The following is a 21,399-nucleotide window of genomic DNA, read 5'->3' as shown; positions in this document are numbered from 1 at the left end:
GCAGCGTTCGCCTGACTCTCGCTGAAAGCTTTACAGCTCCTTCTGAAACCCAGCACTTTTATTTTTCAGCAAAAGCATGAAGATGTATTTCTGCTTTATTGTTTAACCCTCCACAGTCATAAAAATAGCTGCAGTGGACTTACTCACTCCTTCTCAAAATGATCAAGAACGCAGCCCTGCAAAGTATTCAACTGGGTGGATCCATTAAGAGAATTTCTTCAATAGTTCTCACGCATTGAACAAAACTTTTACCCAGATTTTCTCAAAAATGCCCCCCTTGTGCCTTAGCCATAACCAGTAGAGATCAGTTTTCAACTCCTGCAAGTTTTTTGCTTTTTGTCAGTGTCATTATACACACAAGCTACAAAGCGCATAAATATCTCAAGATGTACGGATCTGCCAGGCAACTACATAGGAGGACATGAAACTGGGTCATAGTTTGCTTACTGCTTTTTCTCACTCCTGTGGGAAATGTAACAGGCCTGTATGCAATGTAAGCAACCACAGTTCGGTTTGAATGCTTCATCATACTTACTTAAACTGAAACCAGAGAATTCACAAGTAAAGAGAAACATAAATTAGGAACAAGCACATTCTCTGGGACTGACATCTAGTAGCACAAGAGAAAGTCAAAGACAAGCAGCAGTGTTGCCCAAGTGAACCGAGAAAGAGAGGAAAGACATGAAGGAAGCAACTTTAAATCTAGAGAATTTCACCACGAAATGCACATTGTGCAGTGAGTGCCCATACCAAGACTATAAGAGAACCACAGATTAGTACAGAAAAATAAGACATTAATATTGTCAGTAAGAAAAAAAAACACTCTGTAGATGTTTCTCTTACCACCATTGTATTTGCAATCAGTTAAAGGCATCAGCTCAGAAATCAATGCTTGTAGTGTGATATTCATCAAATCTGCAGCATGTTAAATACTTGCATAGAACCTAGTAGATACTCTTCATCTTTGAATTCAGGACACTTACTGCAGATCTAGAATCTAAAGACTCAATTTTTAAGAAAACTTAGGTTGTTTTTGGTGCTGCTGGTGGTTCTTTTTTTAATGCTAGCATCAGAATTATTTCTACTCAAACTTTTCAGCCTAGCTCAAGAACACCATGGTAAATCTCTAAAGAAATAATACATTTTTCTGTACAATGTTATGTAGCATTTGTCCCTGTAAATCACAATCTGTGCAAATAAAAACTGAAGCTAATACAACTTAAAAATTAAGAAAGACCCTAGGAAAAAAAAAAAAAACAAAAAAACAAAAAACAACCATCTCTAATGAAAATTTCAGGGCAATGGATCTTTTCTGTTCAGAACCATTATAACTATAGCCAGTGATTAAATGTAGAAACACTTTTAATTGACCCCATTCAGTCCAAAGGGATTTCAGGCAGGCCTGTATCCAGCAGAGTACACAGAGATAAAAGGCTTCAAAACTGAGGTGAAGAAAGCTATACCGTCACATTATGGAAAAAAATATGTCAAGTTCTGTTCTGGAATAACTGAACAGTGTATATAGTTTGATCAGTACCAGGAGTTTCTACTGTGACAGCTGTATTTGATTGAGGTGAGGCAAGACTTCTGCCTGTGCAGCCACCCAAGCCACTTTTGACCCTACACTTTTCACAGATTTTTTGCAAAGAATCCTTTAAACACACGATTAAAACTTTATGCATTCATTCAAAAGATGAAAGCAAAATAGTCGTATAGTACAATAAATCATCAACATTTCACTGAGATACATAAAGACTCACTCCATTAGCATCTCCTTTTACTCATTATTCTCCAAACCTGTCATCTCTTGCACACTCTGGAGTATATCTGGTGTCATGGAGCATTGGTGCATCACCATTGCTAAGAAGCTGACTGTACCACTTGCTCCAACCATAAGCACAAGGCAGATGTGAGCAATTCTGCATGTAGTCTGTGTGCTCCTGCTGGCTGTTCAGTCAACAGTTCAACAGTTTTTGTTTGGAGATTTGAAGACTGTTGAAGAAAAGATATTTCAGCAGTACTTCTTAAAACACAGACCAGTACTGGCATCTTTAGTGTTTCTATTCTTTCCACTGTTTTGTATACTAGTTATATGAATTTTTCACTCCATGGCTGGCTGCACTTCAGTTGCATGATATATAGAGCGTCCTACAGAAGAGAGAGAGAAAAAAGAAAAAAAAAGCAAAAAAGAAAAGGGAATTGGGTCTCCACTGGTTTGAAATCATCTTTTGGCTGCAGCTGGTTAGCAGAACGCACTTTGAATTGCATGTGGCTCCTCCAAGGCAAAGCCTGCCAAGAACACAACTAACATTTCATATTAAAAAAATATACATCTTTTTTATGGAGTCCTATTTTAAAATGTTTATGATCTAAACATTCTGTTTTAAGATTTGCCAGTTTCATTCTCAATAGTATCAACTTCTATACTACACTAACAGCCAAAAGTAAATACCCTGAGGTAACAGCAGCACTAAGAAGAATAATGCTATTAAAAGTCTAGAAAACTTATTATTTGATTTAAACCTTTCCCAGTGCTTCCAAAACATTAAACAAGATTTAAGTCACGTAACTCTCATTAAAGTCAAAACGGGAGTTTTTCACGAATTAAAGACTTGATCCTACTCCCAGAGAAATCAATCGGATTTTGGCTATTCACTTCAGCCTTTCTCTGCTGGGAATGTGGAAAACATTCACCTGTCAACTTTCTGCATCAGACCACTGCTAGACTTTGGTTGCTAAGCTAATTTGGCTTCTCTTTGCTTTCTGTTTTTTACCACCATGACAAAAATACCAAAACTGTTTATAAGAATATCTTAATTTGGTATCCATGTAATTAAGCTTTTGTTCCAAATATTTGCTCCAGAGTGCCTGACCATTCCCATCTGTTCCAACGATTCTGTTTCACATTAACAGCACTAGCTTTAAAATTCTTCAAAAAGATGAAGTATAATGTACTTCAGGAATTACTACTCACATTTAATAGGAACAACGGTAAAATGCACTTCATGTTCACATATGAATTCTATGAAATTCTGGAATGAGCATATAAGAATAAGATTTAATAAGATAAAATGAAAGGTATCTTTGTGAAATGGAAAGTTGTCTTATTTTACACATAGACTTCCATTTACATGGCATTTTGCAAGTTTGATTTGGTTACAACTATCTTATGAATCAAATGAGAGGACTCACAATCTACTCCTAGGATACTTGCCTTTGCAAATCATGAAGTTGCCTGGCTTATGAAGCACAACAGTAGGCTTACCAAAAGCATAGTGTAATATAGTAAATAACAAATTTTCAGATTCTGATGGAGGTGGCATAACTCTTCTCTCAGAGCCAACTCGCACTGTATGTGCCTGCACAGCAGAGATCTGTAGCTGCTCCTGGATAAAGCTGGCATGCCTCATATTTCATCCACTTGCAGGTATGTGATGAAAGTCCCTACAGGTCTGAATATATGCAGTGATTAATTGCAGCCCCACTACCTTCTAACTTCCCTGGAGTAGTGGAGTACAAACAAAAACGATGGTAATTTTTGCATTATTTTCTCACTTTGATCTGACATAAGAACTATAAACCTAACTGAACCAAAAACAACATTTGACATTTTTCAATAAGCATTAAGTGAGCCAGTCAGAATTTGAGAAATCAGAGTAGTACAAAGATCGACAACGACTGGAATAGATGGACAAAATATCTGTAAATTACATTAACTCAAAGGTAAAACAAAGAATAGCATAGGTTTCTAGAAGCCTGTTCATCGAGCGAGTATCAGAGCCACACAGATTCTCTGAAGAATCTACCAAGGCACCATACATAGCACAGTCACACTTCGTTCATGAGGTATGTGCAGATGGGACCTACGTAACCCTGGTCTGATATTTTAGAAACAGATAGGTGTTCTTGGAACAGTAACTGAATTGGTCTCTTTTCTCACCTTGTAAAGGAAGAGAGTTTCAGAGAACTCATTCTGTACAGTTTAGAAAATTCGTACCAATTTCAGAATTTTGATCTAAAGCCTGGGTGAGTTACTGGGACACTTAGTCTCCAAATCAGAAGCAAACAAAAAACACTTTAAATATCCAAAAGATACAAAACAGTGATACAGAATACTCCAGAAACAGAAAGGAACAACCTTTCTGATGCAGGTTTCACTCTTAATACTTTCTCAAAGAACTTAGCAGAGAACAGCATACATGTCACAAAGGACAGGCCTGTTAGACTAGTCAGGAACCCAATATCTGAATCCACACCTAAAATGTCTCAACTGGAAGAGCAAACTGGTTTGTCCTGCCAGAGCTTTCTTTTGCTAGAGATACTTGTAGCATTTAGACCATTTGAATGTTCTTAATTTCTTTTCTGCGGACCGGGCAATGTGGGTCTGGAGAAAATACATTCTCCTTCATCACCTTATTACTTACAGACCTGTACTGCTAACTAGCTGAAAAACATAACTGCAGCTGATAAAAACTGACATGTTTGGAACATACACTTTCACCAACTTCACGTACTATTAACCATATTTGTAGTTGCTTGCTCCAATTGGCAAACTTCTATCTTCTCTCAGAAATATTTTTGATTATATCTTCCCAAATATCCAGTTGTTTTTTTTTTTTTAAATCAATATAGAAACTCTGCTATTATGAAACAGACCAGAGGTTTCGAATACAGAAATGTGTGTGGGAAGAAACTTCTTAGTTTCTCCACAGTACCATAGAGGTAGTGAACACTTATCTGTCATTAGCTTCTAATTCTATATCATTAGCTAGTACATTAGCTATCCAATTGCTAGATGTTATATGCACTGTTCCTCTTACAAAAGTGATAGTTTCTCTCTTGAAGTGGTATCAGACAATGCTACCTTAAAACTTAGCAACTCTCTCTGTTTTAAGAAACAATTCTCTCATGCACTTCCTCTTCCTTTGATTGGAACTACCTAGGCTGCATCCTGCACTCCTCACTCTGGTATTCATCACAGTATATAATACGGGATAATAACACCACATTCTTTTAAGGTGATGTCTTTTAATATGGCATGTTATTACTCTGCTGTGTCTATGCTAGTGTTTTAGTTGAGATCAGAAAAGCATTTCTTGAGCAAATCTCCTGGCCATCTCCACTTAGCATGCTCTGGTTTGCATGACAGGATTCCTTTTACATGAAATTAAACACTCCCCAAGGATACAACCGCTGTTTTTCAACATTTAACAGGAATTCAGCCAGCATGACCAGACCAGAGCTAATCCACCATAAACCCCACTCAACACGCATATGGCATGGCAGGCAGGGCTGCTGCTCTAAGTGCTCCATTCCTACCATACAGATCTTGCTAATGCACATGGGGCTCACACCACCACTCCCAGTCCCAGTATGCCCCCAGAAGGGCCTTCCAGTCACAGTCACGTAGGCGAAGGAAGGGGTAGGTCAAGGTATGGCTTTACATTTCTTTCTGGGTTGTAGCCCATCCACTGCAGGGAGAAAATCTATTCTCCTGGCCTGACCCAACATGGGGAACTCTCTTGGAAGCCAATGTGGCCACACTTCCCATGGAATCCAGGGAGTCAGTTCTCGAAGGCAAAAAGGACAGAGTATTTCATTTTGAGAACTAGTCTGTGAGAAGGAATAAGAAATACATCTTGTTACGGTGTGCTGTGGAGACTAAAATCACCAGTACTGTAAAAGTGAAGGGGCAATAGTCTAGGACACTGGCTATATGATGAAAATGTTTACTGAATACATACCAAGCGAGAGGTCATGTTAAGAGCAAAGACCAGACATCGCAAGCCTTTAATCACACTAGTTTTCAACAGGTTCATGACTGAATAAAGAGTACAAATTTGATCCCTATGTGATAATGTTATGGGAAAGATTTACTGTGTGTTTTCTCCTGTGAGGCCAATATCAAATTATTATCATGAGATACAAAAATGACTTTCCTATTGAAAAATAATTCTTGACTCACTCAATGTTAACTGGAAAAATAATAATAATCAGAATCACTAGATGTCCCCTAAGGAAATTTTAATGAGAGGGAACTATTACTAATAAAAACTGAGCAGATTAGGAACACAAAGCAAAGTGCAGTAGAACTGGTAACATACTTGTGCACATGCATGGAGTTGTCTATTGCTTTAAAATGAATATTAAAAAGACAACAGCTATGGTCAAGCAATTTACAGCTGTGACTGGCATTCTTGTCTTCCAGTCTGTAGCTTCCCTGGAGCCCAGAAGTAAAACTTCCAAATGAGGATCCTAAATGGGGATGCCAATGGGGATCCTAACAGCAGTTGCTCCATAAGCTCAACCCCTATTCTTTCTTTTGATCCTGATTAGCACCAGAACTGGGGATAACAGGAAAGACTGCTATTAAAATTGATCAGTGGAGTGAAAGTAGGGAACCTGGCATGAAACAATCCCTGGGATATATAGGATCCAGCATCTTGCTGGTCAGACTATGCCAAATGGAGGCAGGGACAAATCCAGCTCACTTTAGGTGAGGGTAAGACCAGTGCCTCTGCCTGATCCATGACCTATAGAAATAACTGGAATAAGTTTGTGGATTTTGAGAGTTTGGCTGAAATGGAATCAAATAGTAACAAAAGTCCTATTTATTAGTAAAGTAAACTATAGTTATTTTTTCTACCCCACTAACAAACTACTGATCAGACAGAACAGGGGTAGTGTTCAGCGGATGATCATTTGAAGAAAATGAGAGCACAGAAAGCAAGTTTCCTTTATTCATTAAATACATGGGGCAAAGCTTGCTTTAAATATGAAACTTATGTGTTTTGTATAGGAAGCACACGTTATATTTTTTTAAGCAAACATGACTTGGTAATTAAACAGCAGAGGAAAAAATAACAAGCAAAAAAGAAAAGCTGTGAGAACGTTTGTTCTTCTACATCAGATCTGTTTAAAAGATCTCCAGTTAATAACTTCTACTGAAGTTGGATAAATGTCTTGACTTTTTTTTTTTTTTTAATTTTTTTCACAAGGATTACAGTTTTTTTTAATACCATATTGACCTCTTCTGTTTGCTTAGGTATGTGAAAGCCACTTATATGCAACTATCTCTTGCAGTACACACATTTAAAACCACACTTACTTCAAATTCATTTAATTTCAAATTTGTTTCCTGAACAAGACAGCAAACAGCAAAACCCACAGCAATACAAAATCTTTGGGGAAATTGCTTCAGATAAAACTTGAGATAGATAGTAAATAGAATATTTTTTGCTTTTTGTTTAAACTAATCTATTATTTATCCATTTGTTTCCTCTAATGGTCGATGCTCTAATATAACCTGAATTCATTCTGTCAGCTTTAACTTTTTTTAAGTAGGCCTGATCCTCTTCCTCATAAGAGTGTAAACCACTGGAAAAAAAAAGAAAAAGAAAAAGAAAAAAAGTCATAGAATCATTAAGGTTGAAAAGACCACTAAGATCATCTACTCCAACTGCCAGCCTATCGCCACCATAATGATTTTGCACATTGTGCAAAGCAGAACTCTGCAGGCCACCAGCACAAATTCACCTTGCAAGAGTAAGGCAGAAAAGAATCGGGTGGCACACATATAACCAATCTCTTATTTTTATAGCAGAAAAAGGCTTCAGGACTCTGAGGACAAGTCTCGAAGGAAGGTAAGATTTTTTGCAGTTGCCATGGGAGATGTCAACCTCAGCTCAGAGAGGCACAGAGTTTAAGAACATCAAAGTTATGCTCCAGATCTTTGGAAAAGAGGCCAAATAATAACTAAATGGGCCTTTTTTTCAAATATGGAAGACCGGCTTTGATTTTCAAAGTCAAAGCAAAAGAACTTAAAGAAAACTTGTAGTAAGTTTTATTTTTCATAAACCTGTAGAAAATGAGATTTGTCTCCATTTATGTTGGCAGAGAATTTCTCTCCTCTCTCACCCCAACCAACAGTGCTCTGTCTGCTAAATAGCATCTTAGAGGCAAGGTTTTCACTTCAGAGCGTAATTGACGGGCATGCTTCCAATTTATAGAGCTACCCTCTGCTTAGTTTTATTGTAACATAATATACTGTTATGAATTAAAATGTCGACCTAGTTTCCTGCAGTGATGAATGTGTGTAGCGTGCCAGCCCAAGGAATTTACTTTTCATTGTCTCATTTTCTCTTTTCGTCTCATCGGAAGAAGGAGGAGTTGGCTCTTTCCAAATTCTGTAGTATAATCATAGGGGAAGGGAAGGAAAATATAAAAAGTATGTCTTTAATAGCACATCCATACACAAGAAATTATGGACAAGAGAAATACGCATCAGAAACCAGAAAATCGAGCACTGAAATAGGACTAACATTAAAACAACAGAGAATCAGCATTCTAGTGGTAGTGTCTTTGACTCCACTAACATTTTGTCATACATGACTTTTCTCTGAAACTGCTTTTTTGGAGTACGTTTCTTTCTAAGGATAGTAAGGAACAATTTCATGTATGTTTGCTTGCAGAAGAATGCATGCACTATGTGATGAAGGCATCAGCATGAAGGCATCAGCACACTGGTTGGACTGAGGAAATCCCCATCTTCAAATTATTAATTAAAAAAAAAAATCATTCAAAAAAGGTTTCAGTGGCTAAAATGACAGTAGGTACAAAGAACTGAAGTGACATGGGAAGAATGACATCCAGAATAAAGCTCAGAAAACTGGCTTGAGATGTGTATATCCTCAGCCCAGCACCTTCTGTAGGAGAAGAAAACAGGACTTTCTCTGTTTGCTTGTCACTAAACGAAGACCTCAGTGGCTGCACAAAGAAGCAACACATTTGGGACATGAAATCTTAACCACTCCCTAAGACCTCTTCATAAGAGAAAGCTGGATCTGAAAGGAAGAGTTTCTTTGAGCACTAGCATGAAGCAGACAGATTCATGTTGATAATATTTGCCTCAGAGAAACCAACACTTGGGCTGTATTCCGGCAACTTCCTCCTCTGCACACCTGGAACAATTGGAGTTCTCTTACCCCAATCCCAGGTAAGCATCACACACCTCTTCCCTGCTCATGCTCTGTGAAATAATCAAAACCAAGCAACAGAGATGTCTAGAAAGATTTCAGTGAGAAGCAATGCGATGTGATTGCATTCAGTTTGGTCTATAATAGACTGCGGGATTACATCCAGTGTATTAGCAGATCACTTCCCAACACTTAATTAGTTTTCATTAGGATGCCACAAATAGCATGACCACTACCAACAAATTAAAGAAGTCACTGGGTTGCCTAATCGTGTTCATTTTTAAAAGCAGTCTGTGCTTTCTGTCTTGATGCTTCAAGAAGTTTACAAATAGTTTGATCTTTCTACAGTTACGTGCTAATAAGGAGTATTAGAGAGAAATTCCTCCTGCTTTGTTTGGCTATATCTTATCCTTTCCATATAAAATCAGCAAAAGAATTGAGAGGTACACCATTCTTATGAACTAAGAGATGACAAGAGTAGTCTCACACTTACTTAAAGTGTGATTATTTAGCCCTCACTGGGACGCATTTTAATTAAGGGCTTCATAAAGGCATTATGAGAGCTATCGTTTTAGTAAATACTGAGGAGGATGATGAGTGGTAATAATTTCCCACTCAGTAGGGATTTTTATGTTACAGAAACCACGGGCAATTGAGACGTGTGACTCTCAAGTGCATTTTTATATGGTATATTTTATTTATTTATACACTACATAGTCGCCTTTGGAAGCGACTTTATATCAGCTCTAATAGAGAAGGGACAAACAGCACACTGTACTGTTCGTTCCCCCCCAAATATATATAGCCAACAACAGCAATGTTTTAAAACTAGTACCAATTGGCTTATTTTCCTGGCCCAAGCAGATGTGAAGAACTGGAAGGTCCCACAGTACAATATTCAGGTGATGGAGCGCAGGGGCAATCAATCCTGTTAAAGTGGTTTATAAAATGTCTTCAGGGGTATAACAGATATAGATTGCTGTGCTCTAAAAATGCTATAGTTTAAGATCTATGGCTTGCATGAAGGTTATTGGCCCAATTTCTGAAATCATTTCTCTCATCCCAAACATTTCTTGTTACCAATTTAAAACAACAACAAAACAAACAAACAAAGAGAAAAACAACCTATTTGTACCGAACATACAAACCAGAGCATCTTGGCAACATTTTCAGCAAGGCATAAAGTCTGTCAGAACTTCTCATCTTTGCATCATCTGGAACACATTAAGTATATTTTATGTAGTTGCACATGGGATCTATTCACAGCTGCTGGGGACACTGTACCCACTACAGGCTGAAAGAGAAGTAAAGAGGTGGGGGACAGAAGAATATTCAGTAGGAAAACAGGCTGAAGTGCATAAAAGGGATCAGTTTCTAATAAAAAAGTAGTCACATGTAAAAAAAGCTGGTTTATATTGGAAATATATGTAAATGCCTCATTCTGCAGTATATCACTAAACTAAAATTTAATCATATTTTATCTGGAGTGAGTTTTTAAATAAGACACTTGTATGAGAAAAAATATTCAACTCTCAGTCCAAAACCTGTACAGCACTCCTAACTACTATTCTGGACAAGCGATTTAGGTTTAGAAATAAAAAATTCTTTGCATCTCACTTAGTTGTGTTTCTATTTCATTTCAACACTTTGGTACTTTTTTTTTTTTTTCTTTCCTTTTTTTTTTTTTTTTTTTTTTTAAGTCAGTCACTGTAAAGTAATAAAAACACACTGGGGCTTTCAGTATTACTTCATCCAGCCTTAAAAATATTTTCTACTGTTTGACATCATCACTACACCTGCATGTGACAGAAGGGCAAAATGAGACCTAATTGATCCTGCTTATAGGAGAAAAGAGTTCTAAAGAAAAAGACAGAGGGCTCCACAGGTTAATAAATTAAACACAGACAGATACAAGAAGGAATCAGTCAAAAGAAATACTAAAAACTCCTGGATAAATTATTGACTTTGAGTATTTGTTATTAATCTTCTTAGCTTTCTTTGTGCTCGTTAAACAAGGCACATCTCTGTGTGTACTGTTTAAAGGTTTTCTAGATATACTGATTTGAAAGTGTACCATGTTCCTATGCAGTACAGAACTGATGAGATTTACAGTACTTCAGCAAAGGTTTTGGCTGGGTACAGTCAGCCCAGGATATATCTGAGCATCAGAATTTATACAAACAGTCTATGCACTGTTCACTGCTGCAGTGTAAATCAGACATGGAAACTACTCCTACAGACATGGTGAACATCAGTACCCTCATTGAGGAAAAAGAAAATTGCATCACCAGGTCAAGTACTTAGAAAACTGAAGCCAGAGGAACCACATACAATAGATCTGGAACATATGATCCTTGCAGAGGATTAAGAAATCTGTCCCCTGACATAAGCAAACTTTCCAAAATCTGCACAGATTAAAAAAAAAATAAAAATAGAAAAGTGTCAATTTTACAATAAATTTCATTCATTCTTATGAATGGAATTAACCAATATTGGTGTATGACTCAACAAATATTCAGTATAATAAAGGTTCTTTCCCCTAAAATCTAGTCTAAAAAAGTTGTGACCAAAAGCAATTACCTCTTGATGGATATTTGAAGGCCTGTGTGAAAAATTCCTGTCTGCCAGTACATTTTTTAAAATGCCATTTTTGCTGTCCACTGTATATACCAGAGAAGATACTGAAAAGAAAAAAACATTACTGCCTGGCTTTGGACATCTGAATGGGACTCATCCTCTTTCTCCACCACCAGTGCTGCTCAGCCCAACCCCAATATTTCAGCTGCATAGTGGAAGGAAAAATGCAGAGTCTTCACATTACTGTCTTGAAGCACTTTTCATGTCAAAAACCTAGAAGAGCTAAAAGCCTCGAGACAATAAGGCTAAACTTTCTGAGGAAAAACACTGGGAAACCCTGAGAACAATCCACAAACGTCAAGCAGCTCCCAAAGGAAACACATCACTCTGTTAATGTTGGATGTACAGGGAGATATGTAGGATGTACATATGGAGCTGGAACTAGATATGATCTCTGAGGTCTCCTCCAATCCAAGCCTTCTATGGTTCTATGGCATGTCTATTTTTCTATATTCCTGTTCTCCTCCTCCTTCTAAGGCCAAGAATGCTGATTTGGTCACAGTCCCTGCACTACACCAATATGTGGTATAACTGTTGAAGAGGAGCTGTATTCAAACTGCTCAAGAATTGCTTCTGTCTCAAGAGTTAAAGACTGACCATTCCAGCTAAAGAAAAAGAAGTAATAAAAAATAACCACTTCAAAATTACTTATGTACAAAAAATAAAATAAAGTAGAAGCCCTGCAGGTTATTCATTATTAATCCCACTTACTTTCTCATATGGTATTAGTTATGCGTTACTTGAAATTTTAGAGCAATTTCTAGTTTTAAGTAAATATGTGCTCAAATTAAAATTAAGGATTAATTTGGGGAGAGATTTTAGACTTCAAGTAAATTTTTTCCTATTAGTGCCTCATAACAAAGTAATTGTTGAATTAGTAATACATTTGTCAGTCCTGGTAAGTAATTATAGGTAATACATATAAAACAAATTACTGCTTCGTTTTAGAATGTAAGTAGTGAAAGTTTGGCATGAGGTTCTAATTATCTACCGAACATGAGTCATGCCAAAACCAGTGGGACAAATCATATCTTAACTCTTAATGCTAATGTGACCCTGCTGAATATGGCTTCCCTGCATTATGGCACTGATTCTGAAAGCGTAGCACACTGTGGGATTTGTACAGGTGCAGCAGCTGGCTCACATTCCCAAAAAGTCGAAGAGTGAGGGTGTGAACTGCAAAATGAGAACCACTACAACAAGCCAGCTGAAGGGATTCAGCTCCAGGGGCCAGACCTCTACTGGGAATAACTAATAGCTTCTTCACAACCCTGGGGTGAGCACACTATGTCAAAAATAGCACCCAGCATTACAAACTTATCTGAAGAGAGAGAAAAACCAAAGAAGAACAATCAACATTTGGTTGACAGGTTTTCAGACATGAAGTACAAAAGATGCTAGACAGGCCCAACTCTTACTAACACACTGTAAGCAATGAGAAGGACAGACAAAGAAGATTTTTAGAAAGCCCATTAAATAATTCAGGGATTTTTCTGCAGTGCAGCTGCTCTTCAGCAGTATTCAAGCAGTGATGTGGGTGGTATGGGCAGACATGCTGAAGGAGCTCTGAACTTCGAAAGGTGATCAAAACTTTCTATTACGCTGTATGCTGAATAGTAAAAAGGAAAGCTTATTAGAAGGCAATCTGACTAAAATACTGAATTTTACAGGAAATGGAGTAGAAATAAATGCATAAAAGGAAAATTAAGGGGCATTTTCTTATATTTCCAGCACACACATCAAAGAGAAGCCATGAAACAATTTTTCTATTTTGATTTATGCACAGGTTCTTCAAGGGTCTAAGTGACTTGTCTTAAGATATCTTGCATTTAATGCATTTCTGTGCCAGGAACCCAATTCTCTAAACACTTTTACAAATTCAAGGAAGATATCTTTTCTTATGGATTTACCAGTATCAGCAATGTCTAAGAGCCAGGCAACAGTGGGAACAAGCTGGGCTGGGAGCTGTAAAACTAAAGAAATGCAAAGACAGCACTTGCCTTGAAAAATCTGCAGTCCAAAACACAAAGACTGAGGGAATTGTTAACATACAGTGCATCAGGAAAAGCAAAGACAAAAGGAGGGTCTGGTTTATATTCAGCTGGGGTGCAGCAATGAATCATATGTTCAGGAACAGGGTTCTGCATCTTCTTCTGTTTCCTCAGCTGGAAGATTCTCTTCAACCAGCTTTACAGAGAGACTTTCCACCTCCTTTTCTATTAGACCCAAAGATTTCCTGTATTTCTTAAATACTCTTTCTCCTTCTTTTCTCTTCAATACTGGCCTGACAGAAAAATAAGATGTTGAGTGTTGGCTATGCCCAGGAAGATCTCCTCTGCTTGCATGCAAATCCCACAAGAAAAGAAAAATAACAAGCAACAATTTATGAATTAGTGTATATCGCATCTCTCCCTGTCTCCATCCAATTGTCTCTGTTAGTGTTGGACGACACTGAAGAAGAGAAATTGTTTTACAACACTTTATGACTCCCAGGAGCCCTGAACCTTAATACATCGATCCTTGCGTGTGCCCAACATGTAACAGAGCTCCTGGCTGTTGGAAATGTTATCGTGACATCTTCTGGAGTGAGATGTTGGCATGCATGCCTGAAGAAAGTGGGTTTGTGTAGCAGTAATATTAGAATTATGAGACTCAATTGAATACTAAAACAGCTACTTACATTTTCAAGATATTCTTTTAGAGACAACAGAGAGAGGCCATGCAAATACCAGTTTTTTATGTGACAAAACAGTAAGAAATAGCACTTGCATTCTGCAAGGACTAATGTTGGGTAACTTCCCATCAATCTCAGGAAGCATGTTTAGAAATGTAAGCAAAAGCACAGATTATCAGAAAAAAACAAAGCACCCAATTACTGTAACAAATCAGATGTCTGTAGCCAAAGGATCTGGGAGGTCTACAGAGGATACGTGTGGAACTGGAAATCAACTGCAGAAGAAATCCAAATACAGCATGTAAAGGTATGTTGGACTAACTGAATATAGATGCATCCAGTGAATGACATTTCAGTAGAAGATGATTTATGCTTAGCATATGGATAAAGCAATTAGCCCATTAAGAAAATCACATTAGATGACAAGAAGTAATAATGGCATGATTTAATACAAAAGAAACTGATTTTTACAGATAAAAAAAGAAACCATAGCCTGGTTTCTGCATATTCAGGCTGTATAGCCATTGGATCCTATCATACACTGTACATCCTGGTACACTTGTCATTGCACTATCCTAATATGACTGAACACAAATGAGAAAATACCCTTGAAGTAAAGTTTGTATCTGATTAAAACCAAAAAAGCTGAGAAAGGCCAATTAGTCACCTGACTGAGGGATGGGAAATTGACCCTGGAGAAACAACTATTGGGTTTGATGTGCAGGGATCAGCACCTCGTGGGGCCAGGAGTGGTTTCTGGCACACTGACAACTAGACAACTATCAGTAGGTGAACTGTGAAGAAAGAAGCCAGAAGGACCTCCACACTGATGCTCTTCAACACAAGAGTCTTGCTGGATGTGACAGGCTGAAGGGGAGATCTCCACAAAGAGCCCTATGGTAAAACACACTAGAAAGTGGGTTAACGATTCATTAATACTAACATGCTGAAAACTTTCCTCACAATGTCTGGCAGGCTAGATTTGATGACTGGTTAACACAAGATGAAAAAGTTGTCTCTGCACATGGATACTTGAAAATCTTATTCTACCAGCAACTGGTCAGTCTTATGCACCAAGCAGTACTAACTCTCCATGGCCTCACCAATCCTGAATTAAATATGTTATTCTTCAGTCACTTGGAGGTATCTGCACGGTAATGATGATATCCTCCAACATTCAGTCTAATTTATTATGTCCTAGGGGTAATGACATAAGAGCAAGGATCACAGCTGATCCTGTCATTATTGATGTTGTTTAAGAGGATCTCAGACCTTTGTTTTTCATATATACTGAACTTCATCTTAGTTGTCACTCAAAGCTTCTAGTTAGGGTTTTTAAAGTGTTTCTATGTTTCATCCTCATCTTTGCCTTTCTGGAGAGGACACAGTAACTGAGAACTTCCACACAGTTGCTGGAACAATCAGAAAAAAGGTTGGTAGCAAGCTGACTGAATTGTCACAGACTCAAAGGACAATAACTACAAATCAATGAATACTGATTTTTAAACAGGAAAGCAACATCTACATCCTGAGAGAGCAACAGAAGAGAGAGATCAGCCACAGCATTCTCCCAGAATAGCATAGGGCATGTGTGAAGACACATAAATGCTTCTGATGTAAATATTTGTAGCGTGAAACGCATTTAACAAATGTTCAAACAGGAGCATCAAGTGAGATATTGTCACAGCCATTAAAATGAATAAGCAGGTGAAATAGGTGAACATGCACAAAGAATATGAAATGTACATGAATGTATGAAAACATACATTTGAGCTGTCCGTGTCAAAGCCCCATTATTTGACTCTACTCTGCATAAAGCAGCACAAGATTTCCCGTAATAGAGATCATCATTCACAGCCTGCCCAAACACTGGGAAATATCCAGGGAGATTATTACCTAACTATCCACATCCTGGACTAAGAATTTAAAAAAAAATAATAATAAAAAAAAAATCTACTCACATTGTTATTTATACTGAAATATTACCCAACTTCTCCACCACTTCTGAGTTCCAAAATACACTAATCATCTTCATAGGAATATATTATTTATTTCATTTTAACAACTTTCATATACAATCTCCAACTGAGAAAGGGGTGATGAACAAAAACATTTCAGTATGAAGTATCTAAGGAATAGAGTGCTCCTGATGGGTTTGATTTACATCTGAAAGGATGTAGCATCAGCATTTAGAAATTGCCAAAGTCTATACTACCCTCTCCAAACTCGAATTTTGCAGCTCATAAATCTTTTGGGATAATATAACAGCTTGCCTTGCAGTGTATTCTGCACCCCATATGCTAGGGGGTTGGGTTTTATTAGTATTAATAATGAATTGTAAAATTATATAAAACTTTGTGAGTATTGACCCAAATATGGAGAATATTACCTCAGAATTAAACACATCCAAAAAAAGATACATCTCCAGAGTAAAAGTAGCTATTTGTACCACAAACAGTGAAAGCAGCATAAACCAAAAAACCATCTGTAAACACTGGATGACTTTGGCAGTGGCCCTAACTAACAGAAGAGAACATGACAGCAACTCTTTAGCTCAAGGTTTCATAGATTGGCCTGAGCTGGCTTAGCAGAGATGAATGCAGTCACTGTGTGACCTGTTGAAGGCACTGAATGAAAGGAAGTGAGCAAGTGAGGAATATTTCCCCATTTGCCATAATCTGGGTCCTTTTTATTTATTTATTTATTTTTCCTATCTACGAAATCAATACCCTATTGGCAAACCTGAGCAGACCTGTCAGAAAGGCACACAAAACTGGTACTTACTGTTTCAGTAATTGTGTTAGTATACAACAGAGTACACCTTTTGTGCAAAAGAATAAAAATAACTGAATTTCATACTGGTGAAGATATTTTTTTCTTCCAAAATAACAGAACTGATACTTCAACCAATTTTCGAGAAGTCTTTGAAATCAGGAGCTGCCACAAATCTATCTAAAAAGTAAGATTTTATGCTTTTCTCTGAAAAAACAACATACCAAAACACAGATGTTAATTTTTACCTTTTGATTCAATGCAACATATATTTTCAACTCCTGCAGCTGCTATTTTATAGCCTTTCATTCTTCGCTACAGCTTGAAAAAAAAAAAAAATGGCAAAAAGTGACAGGAACAACTGAGAGCTATGAAGAGGAGGGTATGAGATATCATTTTCTTGTTGTTATCCAGAATGACATAGGATAGACGTAGAAGCCCATCTTTGACTTTTTTCCAGATGTCCGTGGAATCGTGTCAGTATTCCAGCTTTTCTTTATGTTGATGGGTATTTTTGTGAAATTCTTTGTTCAGGTTTTACTTTTTTTTTTTTTTTTTTTTTTTTTTTAAATCACATATGAGCAAATTTTGACAGCATTTCAGCCAGGGCATGAAAAGTTACAAAAACAATTTTAAAATTCATGTATCATAAGCATTGCACAATCTAATTTGTAGAAAGTCTGTTGAGAGAACAGGATGGTAATGAGCAGGTGGTATTTCGCTCTCAAGGCAATGCAATTTAACGAGCTGAAATTTATTTTTGTTAAAAGGTCTCATAAAAATACAATACCATGAGATTACAGTAGCAGAAGATATGATCGGTCTTGCTTGTCTGGTCTACTCTAGGCAGAATAATGGCTCATATTATAAGCCAACAAGGCAAACCTGGTTGCACTTACCTCCAAACGTTTCCATTTACAAATCACTTCAAATTTTTAGGGACACTTCAAGGTGGGTTTGACAGTGAAGGGTTTATGTGAACCAGTGCCGTGATTGAAAAAATTATTCCTGTACATCATTTTCCTTCCCCAGATTTTGTTGGGGCAAGAGATGCATGAAGAGCAGCCCTGAGGACTGTTCTATATTAAGTCCACTATAGACCAAACCAGAGACTGGTGGACAATATGCATGCAAACTGCTGACTTCCTTTCTTCATGCATACTCTCCTCCCGGACATTTCCCTTTTGATGGCTACTGAGCATCCAAGAAGTGCCCATTCAACAAATCACTTCTTAATATCTCCCTTCTGCAGAAAACAGTGATTTACTGCTTGACAGAATATAAGTTCTGCAGACAACAATATTACAATTGTTTCCAATTTCATAGCCAAATCACTTACTACTTTATTTTTTTAGACCTCAACGTACTGCATCCCTGTAATCTTGCTTGTTACAGCTCTCTGCACCTTTTGGAAGCGCTCATTTTTGGAGTTGGACTCAATGAAATCTTGAAGTCCTATCCACGTCCTACAATTGTGTCAAGCTCAGCCAAGGAGGCATTGCTCACCTTGGCTTCCTAACTCAGTGTGCTTACTGATTTTTAAATGGGAAATTTCATGACATTCAATTTTATGGGTGAAAAAACTATGCTGAAATCCTCCCTCCCCCCGCAGCCCAACCTCTTAGCTTAGCTAGGTTTGCTAACTATGTAATTCAATTAGCTTGATTCCTGAAATTGCACAGGTTACCATTCAGTACTAAAACTTAATAATCACAGAAAGCTCATGCTGCAAGGAATGAAGCCCCTGAAAACGAAACGTGTGCATGTTTATATAAACAGAAAGAAACAAACTCAATTTGATAGCAGTTTAAAGGTACCTCTTGTCCCGCTCCTCATAGGGGTGACTTTTATTGTTTACATTATTCTTATACTTTATTCTTAGCCCAACAAAATATCAGATAGCTAAAAATATGATGAAGAGTTACCATAAAATAATGAGAACTGGTTAAACAGCAGTGTTCTAAACCTGCTGACCTGCTGTTAGCACAACAGCAACTATTATTATTAGTTTTGGTTTTGTTTTTTACTATTGCAGTATTTGTCAGTTGTAGTTTGGGAGAGTCTCTAGCTCACATCTGCATGAATATATATAAAAAAAATAAAGGTTAGCCACAAAAAGCAGTTTTTCTCTCCTTTACATTAAAACACACAGAAAAAGTCCAGACTTATAAATAAGGCTTTCAACAGTAGGTCTTGTAATTCCACAAGTTTTATAATGCAGCTGTGTTTAATTAACACTGGGCCACCACACCCTCCAGATGGAAGATTTTGAGGACCATTAAAATCCAGCCTGGCACCCTAACTAGGGTCTGTGTTTCTAAGAATGATGGTTGGTTGCTAGACTCTACAATAGAGCCTATTCTGGGTGTAATTTGAGTCCTTTGATGTTTCTCTGGTGGAGGTAGGAACGTGAGTTCTCTCATGAAACATCACATTATTCACAGATAAACCTGTAAGGTCTAGAAAAAGCAAGAAATTCTTGGAACTTGCTGCTTGGCCATGTGTGGCATCACTGACAAATTACAGAGGAACAATCAATGATCAAGTCACAATCTGCTGGGTCTAGAGGATTAGATAAAATCATTCTCTTACATTTCAATATTCTTAATTTGTGTACCAAATTGATTTTATCTGGCTATGTGAAGTGTCTTGGCCATAATAATTTTATAGGTAAAGTGACTCACGAACCAAAAAAATGCATGAATTGTTAACAGTTCTTATCACTGTGTCCTTTTTGCCGGCTGACTTCATTTGAAATGTCTGACTCTATACATAACAGACATAACTGATAGGGCTCTTAAATTAATGTACTCTGAGTTACAGTACTCACCATAACCTTTAGCAAAGGACTGAAGTTCTGTTTTTATTAAGAATGGCTTTTTTCCTCTTTTAAGAAGTACAGAAATAAACTGAGGATACATCACACAAAGCTTGAACAAGCTCTCATCAAACACTTGTGCATTAGAGAACACATAGCCTATTCTATTCATTTCCTCCAGTTTTAAAATAGGTATTTGGTATCACTGTATTTGGAAATGAAGTTCATTCTCCTAACACTGGACTTTAAAAAATAGTACCCTACTTTCCTTATTTGTAGACACAAAAATGTGATCACAGTTTTGTCAAAAATTCTTTTCACTTATTAACATTTTCATTGATGCCATTCAAAGTCTTGATAGTTATAGTCTAGATTATTACTATAACAGCTCTGAAAGTCAGTTTATTGATTCCTGTAGATTTCTAAAAGAATATGATATGATAGAATTCAGTAACAAGCATCATATGTATAGATGGAAATGGTGCATAAGCATCATACATACAGATGGAAATGATGCAATGCTACTGATCTAGGTATCAGGAAAATGCTAGACATCTAATGAAACAAAAGAGCAACGTATAAGACTGAAATAAAGTCTTCTCTTCCAAACTCACCTAACGAGTTCTCTTCCTTCCCAAGATTTGAAAGGTACTTTTCCTTCTTCTATGAGTGCTAAGGAACTTCACTTATTTATTTTGCCCTCTGTTAAATGCAAGCATGACAGATGTGCTGCACATTGTTTACACAAAAATGGTAAGGGATGGTGCCTGCTCACATCCTCTGTGGTTGTTGATTCAGGCCTATATCTGGCAGAAATTGAAGGAAATTTTACGGCATTTTCCATTTAGAAGTGGACTCAAAGCATGCAAGTTTGTTCAGCATTTGACCCAGATTTTGGGCTGCATCCTAACACACTGGCACAGGAGAGCCCACCAAAGCACTGCTAGTCCAAGCCTGTGAAGAAAACTTTTTCTCCCTAGATGTCTCCATGCTATATTATGTGAATGACATCATTTTCTTTGTTTCATGTGGTGATTTATTTTATACCACGCAACTGCTCGGTAAACCCAGTTCATTCTACTGATGTTAACTTTGAGTCAAGATCTGCCTTTGTCCTGAGCAACCTTCAGTCTGCATTGTGAGGCAGGGCAGCTCACCTTCTAGCTGGGACACCCAGCTAGGGGCCAACTCGTGGCAGAGCTGCTTGGGTCAGCAGCTGTCATCATCTCAACTCAGATTTGCCATTCCCTTCCCAGGTGAGGCTCACAGCACACTGCCAACACAGAGCATCATGAGGCATGGCAGGCTCAAGCCCAAGGGCTTGGATCCAGGAACAAAAACCTGCTCCAGCTTACAGTGTAAACACATACAGTCTCACAGCATCACCCTAGCAAATCAGGGTTTCTAAAAATACTCAAAATGAAGAAGAACAACAGATAAAGATGTTAACAACAGCCTATTTCCAAAGATTTATCTCATGTTGAAGTGAAATTATTTTCAGTGGAAAGTATTTTTCTAAATTG

General features: G+C 37.4%; 1 protein-coding gene across 2 annotated transcripts in view; it reads right to left on the bottom strand.

Moving 5' to 3' along the window:
• The window catches only part of PIEZO2 (piezo type mechanosensitive ion channel component 2), a 291,317-nt gene that overhangs the window by 160,037 nt on the left and 109,881 nt on the right, over positions 1 to 21,399 (bottom strand). The gene's annotated exons all lie outside the window — the stretch shown is intronic.

The sequence above is a fragment of the Meleagris gallopavo genome, chromosome 3 (assembly GCF_905368555.1).
Source record: "Meleagris gallopavo chromosome 3, MGAL_WU_HG_1.1, whole genome shotgun sequence".
NCBI classification, from domain to species: Eukaryota; Metazoa; Chordata; class Aves; order Galliformes; family Phasianidae; genus Meleagris; species Meleagris gallopavo.
This window is presented reverse-complemented; position numbering and strand designations above follow the sequence as displayed.